The 7,921-nt window shown below is 35.1% G+C and overlaps 1 pseudogene; it reads right to left on the bottom strand.

The window, feature by feature from the left end:
- Positions 1-408: 408 nt before the first annotated feature.
- Positions 409-7,093, bottom strand: LOC118933042 (putative olfactory receptor 56B2; annotated as a pseudogene).
- Between the last annotated feature and the right edge of the window lie 828 nt (positions 7,094-7,921).

Raw genomic sequence — 7,921 nt, 5'->3', positions numbered from 1 at the left:
CATTAGAAAGCAAATAAACAAATGGCAGGAGTAAGTCCTATGTTATCATAACTACATCAATATACTTGGATTAGACTCTACGATGAAGAAGAAAAGCTTGGTAAATAAATGTTCTAGCCAGGGCAACTAGGTAAGAGAATGAAATGCATATTCTACTTGTCTTCCCTTGGGTTCCTTGAAACAATCAGTCTCATTGTGTTATGATGAAAAGTTTACTTAATAGTTAAGATTTCAAATACCATTTTCATTGCTTCTTTTTGAAGTTTCATTTTTTTGCCACAGATTTCTTTTACTAACTAAAAAGTTGCCACAGTGTTCATGTTCTTTAGTTCTTCTGCTATTTACAATGATTGGAGAATATACTGGATAAATAGGTGGGCAGTTACACAAGTGAGCCCTTTCTGCACATTATTTGCTTTTGATGTCCAGTTTAAGAACCTTATGTAAGCCCTGCCTGAGTTCCTTGTTCTTGAGAGCACACACCATGGGGTTCAGGGCAGGAGGAATGACATTGTGCAGTATTTTGAGTATAACTGGGAAGAGGGGAACTATCATTGTTGCACTATGGGTGTTGGAAATGACGATGATTATGTAGAAGAATAGGATTAGGATGAGGTACGGAGTTCAGGTATTTAGGAACTGGATGCAGCTTCTGCTGAGCTCAGCTTCAGCACAGAGTAAAGTATCAAGGAATATGATATAATAATCATGCCAAGGTCACTTCCCATGAGGGTCCAGCCCAGAATTAGCTGGTAGATGCTGTTGGTTTTCCTGTCATCACAGGATAGGCTGGTGACTCCAAGAGTAGTGCACAGACAGTGCTCAATTTGGTTCTGTGAGCAGTAGTGTCTCTGAGCAGCCAACACGGGCACTGGGACAGTAGTTAGGGTATTTCTGAGTGCCATGAACACAGTTGCTTTGACCACAAAAGATTCAGTAATTACTGATGAGGTTGACAAATGACTACATATCTATCTATAACCATGCAGACGAAGATACCTGACTCCATGCCCATACAATGTATGACATACATCTGAGCAAAGCACTCTGGGAGAGAGATAGCCTTAGCATTGAACCATAAAATGGCCAGAATCTTGGGCATAATGGTGGTGGCCAGGCCCATGTCTACCACAGCCAGGACCCCCAGGAAATAGTACATAAGCTGGTGCGGTGCTGCCTCTTGTTTGATGGTGAGCAGGATTAGGATGTTGGCACCAAGAGCTGGGATTCACCATTTATGCCTGGGAACCCCACCAGGAGGAACTGGAAGACCTGGACCTTAGATCCATTGGAATGTCTGAGATCCTGGAACACCTTCCTCTAAGAGGAAAAATATTCAATGTTAATATTCATCAAGTATTTTTCCAATTGCGAGGATTAAACAGTTTATGTGTCCATGGTTCTTGTATTATTTATGAGGAGGTGAGAACTACTGATAGATAAGCATGTAACAAATGTAAAGGAATGGGGCTGGAGAGAGAGTCATGTCAAAACAATAAAGGGTTAGAAGAGAATAATGGATATTTTACCAAAGCCAAAATAAAGTATAAAATATAATCATGGTATTGGAAAACAGAAAACAAAGAGTGCATATATCTGTAACTGCAATAATTATTATAGTGTATACTTGCCAATTGAAAAAGAGTTCTCAGATCACAATTTTTAAAACTCTGTACTATTTCTAAGACACAAAATACAAAGCTGGAAAACAAATGTATATAATGAGTCAGATATTCTTACATAAAACAATTTGACAATATCAATATTAGATATTTTTAAAGGATTACTGAAGTTAAAAACAAATTATACAGTGATATAAGGAAAAATTACCAGGAAGATATGTTTGTGACTTGCCTAAATCCAAACTTGTAAACTTAACCTGAGAGAAATTCAACTAGAAAATGACAAATTCAAGGTTATGGTAAGAAATTTCAAGATATTTTTCTTTAAATGAATATGAAACAAAAATTGGTAATGATATAGATTTGACAGCACTATTAACAATTTGTACCCAAAGGATTAAATATAAACCTACATGCAAAAAGTAGACCATTTTACACACACAGGTATGTGTATCAGCTATGTTCCAGGTCATAAGTGAGAAATAACAAAGAATTAATGTCACAGAGGCCAAAGAGACAAAAAGACAAGAGAAATGCATAGATAGCAATTGTAGGAAGCAATAAATAAAATATGAAATAATTGAAATCACAGAAAGAACAAAGAAACAATAAGAAAATTAAAACTTTAGAATATGGTTAAAATATTTAATATATCTATAACTTTGGAGGCATGTATTACAAACAAAAAAGTGTTAATGAAGTAGTAGACTAATCAATTAATATAAAGCATTATAATAACTGACTTCAGAGTAAACAAAGAAAACAGAATAAAACATAAGGAAATGAAGTAATGGAATTGGCAAAAGGTAATAAGAAATCCCCCCAAAATAAAAGACATCTTTTAAAGAAACTCATAAAATACGCACAACCTAAGAAAGTATTCAGTGGGAAACAAAAATAAAAAATTGAGACACGGCATTTGGAAACATTATTTTGAAATATTAAAGAATATGGTAAATTACTTAGGACTCAAAATTGAACATTTAGGAAACTAACAATGTTTTGAAGAGTATGTAACTTTTCATAACTAACTAAACAGGTAAATAAACTGAAACAGAAGTTGGAAATGTATTAAAAACTGAAAAATTTGCCAGAGAATTTAAGATATAAGTCTTAAATTACATCTTAAAATACAGTTTACTTCTTAAAAGATACAATTACTACCTTACATGTATTATTCAAAGATTTATAAAAAGGAAAACTTTCCAACTGCTAAATTATTTTAAAGTGGAAAATGCATTTCAAGAAGAAATGTTTAAGACTATTTTGATTATAAATTTCAACTATTAGGAAATCTAATTATGCAGCCTATAAAAATAGATTTATCATGAATGACCAAGTATAATTTAGCATTAAAAATATATTGATTGTAATTCACTGTGTTAAAATGTTAAGTAAAAATATACATGTATGGGGGCAGGAATATACAAGATATCTCTGTATCTTCTGCACATTTTTTTTTCTTGAGGCAAAACCAGTATAGCATAAAATGTATTATCTTAACCATTTTTGAGTGTGTAGCTCAGTGACATTAAATACATTCACAGTGTTGTGCAACTATCACTACTATCCATCCCCATAACTCTTTTAATCTTATAAAACTGAAACTCTGTAACTATTAAGCAATAACTCTCCATTCTCTCCTCCCCCCACCCCCAGGTAACCATCATTGCACTGTATCTCTTTATGATTTTGACTACTAGGTTTCTCATATAATATAAGATTTGTCTTTTTGTGGCTGGCCTACTTCACTTAGCATAAGATACTCAAGGTCCATCCATGCTGCTGCATATGGCAGAATTTCCTCCCTTTTTAAGGCTGAATAATATTCCACTACCCATATGCTTATATACATCTACCCCACATTTTGCTTATCCACTCATTGGTTGATGGCCACTTGGGTTACTTTCAGGTTTTATTAGTGTGAGTAATGCTGCTATAAATGTGGATGTACAAGTATGCCTTTGAGATCCTGTTTTCACTTTTGGGGATTATACACCCAGACATGGAATTGCTGGATCATATGATAATTCTGTATTTTTATTTTTTAAGGAAGCACCTTATGCTTAATTTTGTGTTGAACCTAATTGCTCTAAAAAATAACATTTATTAAAACATTTTTTAAACTAAAGGAAAATCAATATAGGTCAGATAGGTCAGAGAAATATTTGATTTTATCTATTTATGATTTTTAAAAAATTAATTTAAACCAGGCCAAAAAAAGGAACTTTTGTAATATGGTAAATTTTTATGTAACAAATTTAAAGATTGTTGATTTAGTGAAGAAGACAGGGGTGCCCATTCTCTCAATTTCTATTCAACAGTGTTCTGAGGATCCAAAGGCTAACAGATTAGGAAGGAACAATATGTGGCTCACGTTGCAGAAAATAAAACCATTTAAAGTAAGAAATTAGGAAACTTAAGACAAACCTATAAAACATGAAAGTTATTTGGAAGAAAGCTGTGTTATATGTTTTTGCAGTAGACTATATTTATTTATCCACTTATTTGTGCTAAATATAAACATATCTTGCCAGATGTTTGAAAGAAACTAAGTGTCCTTTCAATTATGGTTTTCTATTGAAAGCCACCATATGAATGTATCATTTTTATAGTTCAGCAAAAATTCAAATATTCAAATATAGCTCTATGTGGTCCTATGAACTTAAAAAATTATATATGCCTCTAGGATTCTCTATTCTAATCTATAAAATAAGACAATTTTTATTTCTAGCTCCTGTGGTTGGGTTAAGAATTAAGTTCTATTAGAATCCTTGCAGTATAGGAGAAGAATTAATATTTATGTGATCAATTTAAGTGAGGTCCTCAATGGCTGTTTCCTTACTCTGACAGTGGCCATCAAGGCCTGATACCATAAAACTGCTTACTAGGACTCAGAAAGCTAAGAAAAATGTATGAATATGTACAGAAAGTCAAAGGGGCAGGAGAACAATCACATCCAATACAGCCAGCTAAATCTTGGGCTTGGAAAATTTTGTGAAGAATTATAAAGACACAAAGTATCTAATAAAAGAAAATTGACAAAACAATGAATATGATTCTACAGAACATTGGTGTTAATTTACTTTACTAGGTTTTTTTTTTACATATTAGGGCATAGTGGTTATGGAAATTATATTCTTTTGTAATATCAAAATATTTTGTAAGATTTCCCAATGTTAGATTATTTTGACACACAGTATATTTCATGATTTCTCTGGAGTCATTGGGAGTCAAGATGGAGATGCTTCTGTCACAAATGAGTCCTTGTCTTCTATAAGGCATCCCCAAATCTCTGCAAAATATTAAAAGACTGGCTCAGGCCCCAACTATATGTTTACTGTGGGGGTGCTATACTCAACTTGTATTAGGTGATGAACTTCAGTATACCTAGAGCTGGTTTATAGCTATTGCAGGCAGACTCCAGCATTTTGTGGCCAGTGGAGAAAAACTCAGGGACCTGCTTTGTGAAAAGAAAACCAATTACCTAGAGCTGTAAATCCCAAATCAACGTGAAGTCAATCAAACCCAGAGGGTGGGTGTCAGTACTGAAATCACGTCATTTAGCTAACATCCTGATTTGGGTTTGATGGAGCTAGCTTTTATTATTTACAGGTATAAAGGTTCTTAAGTGTCTAAGTTTCAAGATAGCTTTCTTTTTAAAGAAAGCCTTTTGGAAGTTTTTAAGGAAAAGCAGAATATAAAATCTTTCCCCCCTATTTTTTTTAAGTTTTGCATATACAGAAATTGCAGGGGGATTTTTCTCTCAATTTGTGTCTCTAGGACTTGTCCAGTTGTAAGAGAGGACCCTCTGAAAATAACTGGGTTGCTGAGCTCTAGATATCAAATAATACTGACTGATAAACCACCAGAAAAATAGAGACTTGGAGTTCTTGCATTGTGTTGTATTTAGCTTAGGTAGTCTGAGCTCTATTACATCAAGGGAGGAAAAACTGTACTCTCAGCTCTCTGAGAGGTTGCAGAGTAGCTTGATTCTCTTAGGCATAGTCTTCAAGAAGATTTCAATGAACCAGCTCAGTTCTACTCTCCCTGACCTACCTCACACAGACATACACACATCAGAAAAATACATGATTTTATAATATTCCATATTGATACATATGCATATTTTAATATCACAGAGTGTACACAACATGCCTTCCAAGTTATTTCCCACAATTGAGAATTTTCCTTTATGCAAGTTGCATTCAGGACTACTTATTTCATTAAAAAAATTGAAAACAGTTATATAATACTTCTTATATACCATAAATTATTCTGTTATATATTAAAAATTAATCTTTATAATAACCTCTATGGAGTTAGGTACCATTATTTTCTATTTATAAATGAGGAAGCTGATACATATAAATGTTAAGAAACTTGTCTAACTTCACATTTAATATGTGGTGAAACTGAACTTGGAATTCATGAGCTATTTCCCATTCATCCTCTGCTTCCAGCCATCTGGTATTCATTCCTTCTATTGTAGTTATTTCAGTTAATGTATTTTTCCATTCTGAGTGGCTCTTTGTCATATGGTCTATCTCTTTGTTGAATTTCTCACTGAGGTCATCAATTCTTTTCCCAAGTTTAGTGAATATCTTTATGACTGTTACTTTGGATTTTTCATCATTAAGATTGTTGATCTCTGTTTCATTCAGCCCTTTTTCTGGTGTGTTATCTCATTCTTTTGTTTTGAACATATTCCTCTGCCTCCTCATTTTCTCTGAGTTTCTGTGTTTCTTACTTTGCATTAGATCAGCTATGCCTCCTGGTCTTGAAAGTAATGGCTTACGAATTGGACATCCTGTGGTGCCCAGAAGCTCAATGCTCTTGGGTCACCAGTGCCTAGCTCTCTTTTGCAGCTGAGCCACAGTTGTAGTTGATGGACTGTGGGCAGGGCCTGTCTTTCTGCCTGTCTGCAGGCAATTGCTTATCCCCATAGTTTATCTTTGTATGCGCACTCTGTGTGATGTGAGGCACTTTTGCTGGGATTCATTGTGGGTGGGGCTGTCTTATGCCTGCCGGTTAGTAATGGCAGATGGCTGCTGTACTGACTGGGCTTGGCAGGGCAGACACACCATGGATTACTGGGAGTGAGCCAGTGGGGCAGGCGGAGTGTTCAGAGTTAGCTCCTGCAAGCCCCTGACAAGCTGGGCTGAGGGAGGGCTGGGAAAGGGCTGACTGCCTTTCCTTTCTCCTCCAGAGAGAGCTCCCTCTGACCTCTACCCATCTGGCTGAATTCCTGCTGCTGATAAATCTTTCAAACTGCCAATTTTGTGTTTGGTCTCAGCAGGACCAACAGAACATGACTGTCCTCCACAAGCAACAGGGCTCTCAGCCCCCTCAAAGTGCTCCAATTCTACCTGGCGTTCAGCCCCATTAACCACCGAAGCCCAGTGCAATGTGGACTCATATTCCACATGCAGATTTTCAGGACCAAGTGTACTGGATTCCTGAGTGCTCATCCTCTCCCCACTTTTCTCCCTCCCCACTTGTGGGCTGGAATGGCTGAAGGGCTTGGCTCCTGACAGATCTTGGCTGTTCCCCTTCGCCCTCCTCAGTCTGCTCCTGTTTGTCACCAGCTGTGGTGATCTGTTCTGCAGGCTTCACGTCATTTACAGGATTAGGTGCCTTTGCTGTTGTTTCCTCAGTGTGTATGTGGGAGGAGGTTTTTACCTTGCTGTCCTAATCCATCATGCTTCACCACACATCCCATTTCTTTTACAAAATAAGAATGAATTTGGACTCTTACCTTATACCACATATAAAAGTTAATAATGGATCAAAACCCTAAATATAAAATAATATGCTATGTATTATACATAGTATTATTAGTATATTATATAATAATTATGCTACTATATAATATACTGATATATATATGAGTTATATATGTATATAATAATATATATTATAATTAATATAAATATACACCTAAATATATATATATAAGAGCTAAAACTATAAAACACAGAAAAACATGGGGGTAAATGTTCATGACCCTAGATTTGGCAGTGGTTTCTGAGATATTAAGCCAATTGCTTGAACACCAAAGGAACAGAGAAATAAATTAGACTTCATCAAAATATTTTTTAAAAAGACAACTATTATAGACTCCTGGGCACTTTCAAGAAAGAGAAAAGATAATTCAGAAAATAGCTGAAAACATTCACAAATCATATATCTGAAAATAGTCTATAATGCAGAATATATATAATATATGACACCCCCACCAAAAAAAAACCTTTAGAATAACTACAGAAACCATTTAAGGAGTTTGAGTATACCAGGCA

Source organism: Manis pentadactyla, chromosome 9 (genome assembly GCF_030020395.1).
Source record: "Manis pentadactyla isolate mManPen7 chromosome 9, mManPen7.hap1, whole genome shotgun sequence".
Taxonomy (NCBI): Eukaryota; Metazoa; Chordata; class Mammalia; order Pholidota; family Manidae; genus Manis; species Manis pentadactyla.
The sequence above is the reverse complement of the archived record's forward strand: the minus strand, read 5'-3'. Positions and strand labels throughout refer to the sequence as shown.